General features: G+C 43.0%; 1 protein-coding gene across 4 annotated transcripts in view; it reads right to left on the bottom strand.

Annotated features, from left to right (window-relative positions):
• The window catches only part of nav2a (neuron navigator 2a), a 293,430-nt gene that overhangs the window by 184,852 nt on the left and 95,278 nt on the right, over positions 1 to 13,300 (bottom strand). The window lies entirely within an intron of this gene.

The raw sequence follows: 13,300 nt of genomic DNA, 5'->3' as shown, positions 1-13,300 counted from the left end.
GTCCAGACCAAATGCCTGGGGTCTGCCCATTGTTCCGACAGCCCATTATTCCGACATCCCATTGTTCCGACCATATTAAACCCATTGTTCCGAAGTCCNCCTCAAGCCTTTCCCAGCTGACCCAGAGCCGGTCACGGCGCACCATCAAGGCAGAAATACGCCCGCGGGGAGCCGTTCAGCACCGCGGAGGGCTCCCCACACAACCTGGACCCCAGAGTTAATAACAGGAGGTTATGGTGTTTCATTCTCTTCTCTCTATGACACTTGTATCTCGACCAGTAGCCTACTTTTGTTGCGTTTGCTGATCCTCTATGGTACACAAATACAGTAATAATCACATATCGGAACAACGGGACGTCGGACTAATGGGATGTTGGACCAATGACATGGACCCAAATGCCTCTCCTTCTGTTACTGAGATATGGTGTTGAATAGTGGCCAGGAAAGTGTTTGTGCAGAACATTATGATGTCACAGTGAAGTTGACCTTTGACCTTTTCACTAAAAAATGTCATCACTTGGTGTCAAATCTTGGCATAATTAGTGTATGATTGCTTGAGCTACGGCCAAAATGTGTTTCAAATTCTAATCAGTTCATTGTTGAGTACAAGATTTTACCAAATTTGAGGAAATGCCCTCAAGTCCTTCTTAAGAAATCACGTTCATAAAAAGAAGAAGATATACCTTTGTAATCCTGAAGGGAAATTAATTTTTTCACTCACTTTGTCATTTACACACAGGCCCGGAATTCACACACACGTAAGAACAGGACCTATAAATGCATCAAAAGGAGGGATGTCAGAGCAAGGGGAACTGCCCATGGACATGCGAGCAGTTGGGGGTTTGGTGCCTTGCTCAAGGGCACCTCAGCATTGCCAGCTACCAGCTACCAGTTGACACTCCATATTTGAGCCGTTGACACTCCAGTTCCAAACAAAAGTCCCTATTAACTGAGCTACTGCCACTCCAAGAATGGGACACATTCATGCGTATGACAAACGGACAACCTGAAGACTTAATGCCTCTGGCTACTGCTGCCGCTGGTTTTAAATGTGAAGGACATGTTCTCCCTTAAAGCAGAGAAGTAAAACAACAAGACATTCTTATTCAAAGCCACTACACAGAGCAGAGACTTCAGACACTCATAAGCTCAAGGCTACAATGTTATTGTGTTGTTTTCTCACTGAGCAAAGTCCACTGGCTTCATCAAGGCCATTGTGAAAGTTTTAACTGACAGGAGGTGGATAATTTACCTCGAGAGTGTCCAGATTTCCCAGACGGTTTCAACCAAACTACTTTTGCAAAAATATTGTTTAAAACACTGAATAGAACCCAATGTCACACTTCTTGAGTTGTTCCAGATACTGACAAAAACTATCATTAAAAAATATACTATGACATTTTTATCAAGTAAGTGAACAATTGTACTGTGTCCATTTCAACAGCATTTTTTTCAAACCAGAGGAAACTTGAACTGAGTTTTGAAAAATGAATTTCACTTGCATCAAATGCCCACAATCTGTGTATGAAAACATGAACTTTTTCATATGACTTTTTTTATCAATTAATTAAACAATAGAAACATACAACACTTTTTTTGTTAAATTATTTTCTATTTCAACAACATTTTTTTCAAGCCAGAAGACACTTTAACTGGAAAAATGAACTTCACCTCTGTCACATGCCCACAATCTGTGCTGAGCCTGAAGCACCACTAGATGGGAGCAAATAGACTAAAAACTGACTGGAGATCAAGTTGACCTCTGCTTAGGCTGGAATTCATGCAGCATGGATGCTTGTTTTTGGAAATCAGAACATCTAAACAAACACCTTTATCCCAGTTAATGAGTGTAATTAATTAACAGCAGCAAACAAAGTGACAAAAAGAGAAGTGTGAATACTGTTTGGTTGTAAAACGAGACTGGTTGATGGACGGAAAGAAAAGAAGTCTCCTTGGTGAAGGACAGCTGTTTTTGTCTTTTCTCTGCACAGCATCACCAGAAGAAATGTCACATGGAGTAATGGTTTGTAGTAAAAAGGGATAAATAATGTAACGAGCAGAGAGGGTCTCTAAACCCACACCCACTCCCAAGACATCAGCATCTCTGCTTCAACAGCAGAGCAGACAGGAGGAGGAGTGGGCACTCAAAACTGAATTACACACACACACACACACACACACACACACACACACACACACACAGACCCCAGTATAGGGTGAAGTGCCCTATTCTGTGTAGTGGAGTGGGGCAGCATGGAGAGAGGTCACTCCACAAAAAAGAAGATAACATAGCTCCATCCATTAGGAGGTCTGTGGGAAATACAACAAATGAAAAGGGCTTCCAGAGGAGAGTTGTTCAAGCCGCCCATTACCTCATTCTAACACACACACACAATCACACACACACATGCACACAACTGCACCAATGCCCCCTCTGCCTCTCATGTCAGTGCTCAGACAGAAAGGTTTTCCTTCTGCAGGACAGAGCCAATTAAAGAGCCCCGGTGATGTTTTAGTACCAGTACGCCTGGATAAGCAAGAGACAGAGACACAGAGAGGGAGAGTAGAAGGAAGGGGGGAGGGAGGGAGCGATATACGGGGAAATCAAGGTAGTCTTGGAAACCTGAAGGGAGAGCAGAGGGCTTTCTGGGAGCTCTAATACTCGAGTGACTGTGTATACACCCTTGTTAGCCTCCTTTTATAATGGTTACATGGGGGCTAAGCTATAAGGCCACAGTGTGTACTGTATGTGTCCCTAAAGTTACAATCCTCCTGGTTGATTTGGTGACACTGTTTTCTGGTGGTAATGAGTATAACAGTGCAGGTCCCAGGGTTATGGGACATTTGTGCTCACCACAGGGGACAGAAAACACAACTTGTGCAGCCACTTGGTCAAAAAAAGGAATAAAAAGCAACAGAAGAATGAGCAACTCATCCATCATGTGTTTACAGTACAGCCACAGAAACTGTAAGTGAGAGGCAACATGTCACATCCAGTGCCAATGTTTTTAAAATTCTCAGTTACTACAGGATCTGCTCATTCAGCTACACAACATATCCTCATACAACAGCTCTTACAATATCTTACAAATTAGTGCCCATGCAGGTTAGGTTAGGTTTAGGAAAAGAATCATGGTTGGGCGTTGTCACGTTATATGCTTAACATAATGTTACAGATGTGACGTTACATGCATACATAACTGATCATAACTCAGCGCTGATCTTTGGTTTCATGCAGGACACAAACACCAGTCTCCCTGGTCAAAGTCCTGTGTTTGTTTGAATTGTCCACCATCCAGACAACCTCACGCCCTACTAAGGCTGGGTATCTGTGCTCCATACCTTTAAGGTATTGCAAAACTAACCCAGTACCAAGTAGTATCGAAACTTCCCCAGTCAAGCCATCCCTGCATGCAATCCTTTTTGTACCCAGATCAAAAAATTTAATTATATATTTTTTTGTATAGTTTTGTCTCACAACCACAGCAGCTACAACCCATAAAGTCTGTGGTGTGGTGAAGTGAAGCATGGTGTATTTGACGGAGTTGGCAGGCTAGAGTGCCGAGATGCCACCAAAATGTTTGAAAGTATATGGCTATACTACACATCTGTGATGTCTGGTGTCATTTCACGCTACTGAATACTTTCATTCATGTGATGGTTTATCCACTGAAGAAGAAAAAAAGGTTATCACATGAAGTTCTCTATTGGTATAGGTATCACTTTAAGGATATGGGGATTGGTACAGGTATCATGATTTTTTTTAAAATAATACCCCACCATACTCCTGCTGACTTTTTCCTTCTTTATAATATGTCACTGGACTCCCTCCTTTGCTCCCATCACATGACTGACAATAGTCTCCTTGCTCATGATTAGGTGGGTTATATGTGAATTATACTGCATCACTTTTCATAGGTATGAATGAGAACAGCCTGACAGACTCAAGGTTTGGGAGTTATGGCAGTTGTGGCAAACAATCTATGGTGAAGGTATTGTTAGTGTTAAGGACCTAAAACACTTGGTTAAGGTTTGGGAGAGATCGAAGTTGGGATTCAGGCAAATGTTTATAGCAAGTCTCTTAGGATACAAACACTGGTCTCCTGCATGAAAATGAAACCCCACATGCCCCTCCATCATCCCGACCTTACTTTCCACCTCACTACACAGAGTATAGAGCACACTACCTCCTGCACTGGTGCCTAATGTTGGATGTGCACCACAGTAAACTATAATGTGCGAAATTGTCCATGATTTTAGGGACACTGGGCTGGCCAGTGACAATGAAAAGTATACTATATAGATCAAATACAGAATGCATACACAGCACACTGAATGGCCACTGCTGAAAAAAAAATACAGTCAAGAATAATATGGTTTGATATAATATAAAACATTAAAGATAGAAAGAGATTGTGACTTTAGGACTGAGCTGCTGTCTTACTGTGTTGTAGCTAACTCCCCAACAGAGGAGGTGGGTTTGAGGAATGACAGCAGAAATGGCCAGTTACAGGGGGGGGTTAATGTGGTCGCTGTTCTGGCTACAGTGCAGCAGGTTAACTGACCGCTGCTGTCTCACCTCTGGGAATAAAAAATGTACATGAGGTCTGGTCTAATGAGACCATTACTGGCCTCCCCGTGCCTCAGGCCAGCAGAGCGACACAAGTACACCGGCACATACACAGGGATAATTAAGTTTTATTGCACCTCAGAAGCAGGGACCAAACTGTTGGATAAGGAGTGGCTAAATTATTGTTTAATGATTAAAGATTTTACTGCCTTTTTTCTGCTCTCTGGCTCATCCAACGCCCTCTTCACCTCGTTTTTCTCTTCTATTTGTGTTTTCTTATTTTTTTGTCCTGTCCTTTTTTCTTTTCTCATTCTCTTCTTACCTCTCCTGTCCTTCCTCTTCATTTCCTCTCCTCTCTTTCATTGTCTGCCCTCCACTCTTGTTTTCTTCTTTCCTTTCCATCTGTCTTCTCTTCGCATTATCTCTTATTTTCTCATCTCCTCTTTTTATCCTCTCCTCTCCTGTATGGATCCAACCTGTTTTGTTATATACAACTCTTAATGATAATGTGCTTTGTGTGTTTCTATTTTTGTCTTAAAGCCATTTTATCATTCAATACCAATTCTCTTCTCCTCTCTCACTTTAATCCATTTCTTGCTGAAGTTTTTCCTGCACTGCACCAACACCAACACGGAGTAATAAAGCCAGGGAGCTTACAATGAAATGCTCTGAGGGCAGCGATTAGCCAGTTAGCTTCAAAGCCTTCTGTGTTCCATTGATCTCTGGCGGCTAATCGTTCATATTAGAGCTGCAACTAATGATTATTTTTATTGTCGATTAACATGTTGATGATTTTCTTAGTTAAATGATTAGTCTTTTGGTTTGAAAAATGTCCATTAGTGATTCGTCCTCAAATTATTTTTTCCCCAAAAGATATTCAGTACACTGTCACAGAGGAGTGAAGAACCCAGAAAAGAGTTTTGACTCTTTTTTTTTTCTTAAAAATTACTCAAACTGACACTCAAATTAGTCAGTGATTAATTTAATAGTTGCTAATGAATTAATTATTTGATTTATCGTTGCAGCTGTGGCTCACAATGTGAAGAGATGAGATGAACAGCACACACGTCAATCCAGATCACTCACTGCATGGAGCACAACTGTGCTGAGTAATCGACAGAAAATTTGGGCAGTTCAGAGTATATGTGCGCAGGAAGGTGCACTGATTTCACATTTATACTAAACCACAATTTGGGCGGATGACATAGCTATCAGAAATTTAAAAAATGTGTGAATGGAAGTATGAATCATCAGAAAGTCATTGCTGTTTGATTTTGGAAAGACCTCAGGAAGCTGCTACTTCCACACACTACTGAGCAAACCGTTAGTCATAGTCTATTTTTGCAAGTCATGTTTAGTTAGCCATAGTTCTGTTGTATGAAAAACTTTAGTCTTCTTCATCTTGTACTGTATTTATACAGCCGCACAGCGCCCGACCAGAGGACCTTGCAAAGCTTAGTGAATGCAGCTGAGAAGATCACTGGTGCCTCACTGTCCCCACCCCTCCTGGACATCTACAACTCCCACCTAGCCCTCAAAGCCACCAGCACTGTGAGTGACCCCACCCTCCCCTCACACACCTTCTTCAGTCTCCTGCCGTCTGTCAAAAGATACTGTAGCCTCCAACCTGGCTCCACCAGACTGTGCAACAGCTTCATACACCTGGCTGTCAGGATGCTGAACTCTCCCTCCTTCACCTCCAAATAACTCAGACTCTTACTGCAACTCTGTTTTTACAGTTCTCACTACATCTGCTAATTACTCATGATGAAAAATTTACTTGAACATTTCTCACATATCCGCTAAGCCATACTGCACTATATAATCCATTTGCGCAATAATCATTCATTGCATGATAGTAATGAATGTTCACTGCCCCTATCCTTGAAGTTGCTGCTTGTGAGCTTTCCATATGTGTGCCTTTCTTTAACCATCACTATACTAACTAACTCTAACTAGCATATAGATTGTATCTTGTATAATCTGAACACATACATCGACTTGCACGTGTTCCTAAACGTGGCCTGAGAAACGATCACTGCAGCCATATTTCGAGGATGATCAGGAGACCACCAGCTGTGGTAAATACCTAGCCATAATCACATTAACGACTATTTTTTGTCTACATAGCATTTAAACCTATCTGCAGCTGGAAACAGTTGATTTTCAGATGCCTAACAAAGAGACGAATTATAATCCTCTTTGGGTTTGTGGCCTTGTATAATACACATTTGTTTTGTTAAGCAGCGGCGACAGCATCCCAGAAAGGTAAACTAGAAACAGAATATAAACACAACCAGTGACTAAAAAAGCATCTGAGACACATTTTGCTTCCTGCGAGCTTTGAACCATAATCCATCTCATCTGGATCTACATAGGTAGTAACGGTCTGAACATTCAGCGCCAGAATCTGGCCGTATTTTTTTTGCTATGTTGGTTGCCAGGATTCTTTTTTTCTCCACTTCGTGACAACACAGTCTCCCCACATATAAAGCACCTGAGCATCTAATGGGAATCTGCTGGCTGGTGCTGTTGACATGCTCTCTGCAGACGCCTCCCTCCTTCCCCATCTGTCCCCTGTCTCTGGCTGCTCAGCGACAGCTCCATACCAGTGGTGAACAGAACACACAGCTGGGACACACACACACACACACACACATCTGTGATACCAGGTATTCAGATCCACATGGAGGCACAACGCCAGAATTGCCCCCTCAGCTCCAGAGAAAAAGACACAAAGTAAACACAGATACAGTACATTTTAGACCTACAAGAGAGTAACAGCCTATTTATTAAAGGCTACTACTGTATGATATAGAAACATATTGGTACACTTATCAGTAATTGTGCCATTATTGTATGATGTAACAGTCACAGTACGAAGATCACAGTGTGGTGCACGCAGCTGCATGCAGAAAACACGATACGTAGGTTAATGCATGTAATGCAGAACCAAATATCACCAGTTAGATCCAGAAACTTTAAGCTGTACGCTGTCAGCAACATATGCTGAGGTTAGCACAACAAGCGGACTATCGTGTGAGTCAGTCACACTAAAGGAGAGCTCATATGAAACACTGAGCTGGAAGATCTGCTTGCAGGTTTCCTGTAAGCTACAACAGCAACTGAAAAACAGCTGTACATGAGATGACGACGATGTGCTAGTATTGCTCCACTGTTGCAGGGTATGTTAATGGCAACACATCCAACATGCTAATCACGGAATCACCCAGATGTGCCGATCACAGACACGAGGAGAAAACAAAGCGTATTTTCTTCATTGAATTTCATAGCATTAGAGAGCTTTTACAGCTATGACCTGTTGTTCTTTTGGGCTTTGTTTGGTTGGTTGTTTAGTGTTTGAACAGAATGCTACCTCAGTCCCCAGAAAGAAAGGATTTTGTTGGTCTTTGACACTCGCACTGCTGTTTGTTCCTTTGCAACAAGAGCATGTGGTTGGGTTTAGTTAAAAAAACAACAGGATTTGGCTTTATAATCCCTCCCACATACCTTACTCAAACTTTTGCCACCTTCACTTCTGTTCTTATCCCTCCACTTTTCCAAGTGACACTGTTAAGCTATAACGGCGACCAGCCAGGTATCATGGAATTAACAAATCAGGATTTGTTAAAGGATGGCTTTTTTCATCAGTGTCTGGCGCCAGAATTCACTGCCAAAGTGCTGGATTTTGATGACTTCGGAGTGAGACCAAGTTGCCGTATGTATTTGTTTTTGTTCCACTTTACCCAACCCTAACTCCTAAACTGAGGTCTGAGCTGAACTGTGTCTTCTGTGTACTGTTAAACCTTAATGTGTGAAGATTATGTATGAATGGTCTGTCTCACTAAGTAGAAGACAGTCTCGCTCACCAGACCTTTCTCAAGAAAAGAAAGGTCTGGCTGGGCCGACTCTCACTTTAAGACTGGAGAAAAAAACGCCCCGGCTGCTTGTATTTCTTTCAACCAATCACNACATTTTTACACGTAGTCCGCTCCGCTTATAGTACGCCCGAGTCTGTGAGCACCTGTGTCTGCCTCTTCACCAAGCACACAGCAAGCAGGAGAGAGAGGGGGGTCGGGCGGGGACTGAGCTAGGAGGTGCGAGTGCGCATGCGCCTCTACTGTAGCCTGGAGTTTGATTAATAGTGACGGGGAGTCGATAATGGCGGACAATTTAGTCTTGACGAAATCAAGGAATGCGCCACTATGGCAAGACTTTGGCTTTGAGCCAGACGAAGGAGGCAACCATTGTTTGCACTGATTGAGTAAGCTGCAAAATTTATTTGTAAGGAATAAAAGAAACAACTTGTTACTGTCATTCTGCTGTCCTAAGGTCGTTTTTTATTTTAAATGAGTCAACTGCGCCCCCAAGTGGCGAAAATCTGGTATTACCGACTTGATGCGATTTTTTACAAAAACCGGACCGTTTTTTTTTTCTCATACCGACCCAACCCTAGTAGGGCGGGACTTCAGTAGGTGGCTCGTTCCGCCCAATGAGAGGCTGATCTATGCAGCGAACTTCCGCCCACTCAGACTAAGTAGAAGGTGGCTTCTTCTTAATGCTAGAAGACAAGAACTGGAGGCCCTAACTGTGCTGATCTGTGAGGGTCACCAGCAGGGAAATCTACACTCAGTCTGTTAGGTGAACCTGTACCTACCATTGCAATCAGTTGTGACATCCTAACATGACACAAGTAGATTTACTACACACCAACACATACCCTTCATAATCACTCCATTCATAAACTACTTAATTAGGTCAACTACTACGTTCATTCACAGTTATCTTTTGGATTGGGTAACACCCTCGAGCTGCAGAGGCTCATGCTTCCCCTTTCGTATGAACTTGACCTCATACACATCAGGAGACTGTCACTCAAAAAACATCAAACTTAAATCGTCACTTCCTGGCTCTGAGCAGGCACTGCTGAACTGGTTTTAGAAGAAACAGTTGCTGGCTTAATTGTCAAAGAAATTTTCTCGGAGGAAGCCCAAGAGTCTGTAACAGCAAATCAAGCACATCTTATCCAGCTGAAATAAACAGATTCTGGCTCTGTACGGCTCTTCACCAAAGCCTTCCTAAGGAGTGGCTCATTGGACAGAAATCAGAGTTTGATCCTCTGAGCCTAGAACCAAAGCTCCCTCCAATTCCTCTCATCTTACCAGCCCTCGCATTCTAATCTCGCTCCTCTTCTCTTCCTTAACCTCCATCAATCCCTTCACCCCTTCCCTCATCTTCGCCTTTACTCCTTTGCATCAGTCTCCTCTCTTATCATCTTTGTTCTGGCCGCTTTTTCTGTTCATCTACTGTACATGGCTGCAATGTTCTCTGGCCTTCGTGAATAATTCATCATGCAGACAGGAAGAAAAGAAGGCATCGCCAACAAAGGACCCAACTGAAGGACTGTTAGACACAGGTAAGTACATCCACATTTACAAACACCTACATTCATGAGAGTATGAGCCACTTCAACATACAGTATACCATCATCTCTGCATTTGCAGCTGCAGCACCAGCGCCTGAGGTTATGTTTAGCTCATAAAAATAAAACATGAATCCTTCTTTCTCTCCCTTTCACTCCCTCACATCTTTTCTATTATTTTTTAGTAGCTGTGAAGCAGTTTGTTCAGTCTGTTTCTCAACATTTTACTCCTTCCCTCTGAGTGTTTACTTGCTGCTTCCTTATTCCCTCCTGTATCTGCAGCCGTCTCCCTGTTTATGCCGGTGAGGATTTCCCTAGGAGCATCCCCTCCATCCCAAATGGGATTACATGAAATTCCCACTGCCAATCCGTCTTCCACCACCCACCCCCTCCCCTCCGGGAAATACCACAACATCCACAAGAGGAATTATACAAAATCCAGTTACTGGTGTAAGAACTTAATCACATTTTGACCAAAACATGGCTTCTTTTCACTTTTAAATGGAGCACGGATTCCTTTTAACTTCATGACAGCGAGCACAAAAGCAAACACCGCCTTCTGGACTTTTTCCCATTGATTCTATCCGGCAGCTTTTTGTCATTAATTGTACTAGTGGTGACACCGGATCCTATTCTTCCCCGCTCTCGCTGAATGGTCCAACGATTCATCCAGATAAAATTCCATTTCTCCAGCTGACAGGGCAGCCCTCTCCCACTCCTCTTCCTCCTCTTCGCTCCGGGCCTGCTGACAGCCAGCCGGCCTTTAATGCACACAATTGATTCTGTGGCCTTTCTGAGGAGCTAATAAATGGGGAAGCCTCCACACTGAGTCTGTGACCCCAGATGCATGACCCTGCCTGGCCAGATAACGGGCAGCAGAGGGAGGGACAGCAGGGTGGAAAGCTGGATGGGTGGGGGGGAGATGTTCAGAAGTTTGGTGGAGGGAATGAGACAGTAATGCAGGAAATAATGTAGGAAGATGAAGGAGAACAAGAAGTAAAAAACACAAGAATTTCCCTCTTCCTAAAAAAAGCCAAAACCTTGGAGATACTTTGGCCTAGTTTACTATTTATACATGTGTGAAGTATGTATGTGTGCGAGTACATGCGTGTGTAATGATGTGGACATAATGAGGACGGATGAGGTCATTCTGGCAGTTGGGGTGGTACACCTGTAGGGGCCACAGCGGGCTCTGTGCGGGGGATGATGTATGGGAGCTGGAGTGGTGTTCAGATGCTCAGCACCAGAGTGCTGCGCAGCCCAGAATAAAAAAAAAGTCACCATCATCACCATTATCACAGTCATCATCATCTACCATCCATCATCACCTACATCGCCCTCGCTATCATCATCGTACATCATCCGTGTCAGCGGGAGCAGTGTAACTGGCTGGGCAAATATCCACGGAGTAAAGTGAATCAGTGATGTCCTTTCTCTCTGCTGAAACACAGCGGAAACTGCCACATCAGAACCATCGTCATCTCAAACCGGTAAACTGCTCTTTACCGGTTTTAGACATGAAAAGTAATTTTTCCAGCAAAGCTGAGGACCCATTTTCCGACAAAACACCAACAACTCGCATCTCTCTCTCTCTGCCTGTTTTAAAAACTTCCAACTGTTTGTGCTTCTGCTCCACTTGTGAACCATGCACTCTGCGCTGGGCATCAAAACACCACACAGATGGCAAAGCGATCGTCAAGGTCAGGAAAATAAAAGTCCGAGTGCTGCTTGTGCTGGCCATTATGCAGCCATGAATATAGGACTTTTCGAGAGTCTGTAGCAAAGAGCTGATGCTTGAAGCTGTTCTGGAGGCACATGGCAGCCAAACACCTTACTAAGAGTCTGTTTATACCTGGTGTGGCATGTTGGGTGATCCAATCACGTGTGGACAGCTCTATGTCTGTTCATATCTGGCATCAGAATGTTGTGATTTGTTTCCAACTTTCCGCTCTATATTGCTAATAAGCACGAGAATCATTTCTATTTGCAAATACCAAACACATAATTGTTGTTTTAAACCGACTGGAGGTTTGTACTGCTAGACCTACGCAGTGTACTGACTCAGCCCCTCTATGCCCCACTCTGTTTGATTATATGCTGCTATACATTCTCGGAGCCCATCGGCTGTATTCGGCGTCTGACTTCTGGCAGACGGCGATACAGCCTCTGGGGGCAGACCCCCGATTTTTTGGCATTCCGGTTTGATTTGGGCGGAGGAGGCGAATTTCCATTTCCGACTTCCGTTTATATATAAGTAAGTATGCTGAACCATTGTGATGGATTCAGAGTTTGCAGTGACGCCAATTATGTTCCGCCTCGTTAGTTCACCACACAGAGCATTTAACCTGGCAACAACTGCTATAAGACTACTGCTGCAGGAGTGTGAGCTCCGTGCTGGGGCCAGATAAGCCCCAACACACACAGCGACAGGGCTAACCGTTAGCATCACAAGACTAACATTACCTAACAATTATTAATGAGTTTAACGTCAGAGTCAAGCTGCTTCACTGTCAGTGTGAGTTTGTTGGGACTGTTTAGCAGTTGCTGCTGTATTAGCTTGTGCTAATCGAGCAGGAGTTGAACTGACCATTTGCTTGGAGGAGCATGGCTCCAGAGATGGTCCTTAAGCTGCTTCTGTGTAACAGCATCAACAGAACGTTTTCTTATCCTGTGGGGTGTCGATAATCAAGGATGTCAGCTGAGTAGACAGTCCCTCGGCATGGCCCAGGACACATAAGCACACAGACTGCTGAAAGAATTTGGCCATTGCTTAGACCATATTCAAATGTGATCTGAGTAATCAGATCTCAAGATGCATTGTACTCTACTTAGATGAGATGTGATCCGATCACCCAAGACTAGGGGTGTAACGGTACACAAAAATCTCGGTTCGGTACGTACCTCGGTACACAAGTCACTGTTTGTTTTTTTCGGTACAGTAATGAAAAAAATAGACAACTATTAAATATCTTTTACTTATTGGTAACCTTATTAAAACATACCACCACAGCAGTTAACTCTTTTTACACAATTTTTGAATGAAACAAATATATATAAAATCCCGCTTTTTCACATTGTTTGAATGAAAATAGAAATATAAAAGTGAAAAATAAAATCCTGCTGTTTTTTTGACACATTTTTTGAATGAAAAATATAAATATACATTTCTGCTTAAACAGTTTTACTCAATTAAAATAAAAAGTATAGTGCAGCTGGTCAGCTTTAAAGCCTGCTCAGATTCAGTTTTACTAGGAACTTACTTAGCTTTCCCACTTTGTTAAAGTGCAGTAAACAAAACATGCTTATAT

The sequence above is a fragment of the Epinephelus moara genome, chromosome 1 (assembly GCF_006386435.1).
Source record: "Epinephelus moara isolate mb chromosome 1, YSFRI_EMoa_1.0, whole genome shotgun sequence".
Taxonomy (NCBI): Eukaryota; Metazoa; Chordata; class Actinopteri; order Perciformes; family Serranidae; genus Epinephelus; species Epinephelus moara.
The sequence above is the reverse complement of the archived record's forward strand: the minus strand, read 5'-3'. Positions and strand labels throughout refer to the sequence as shown.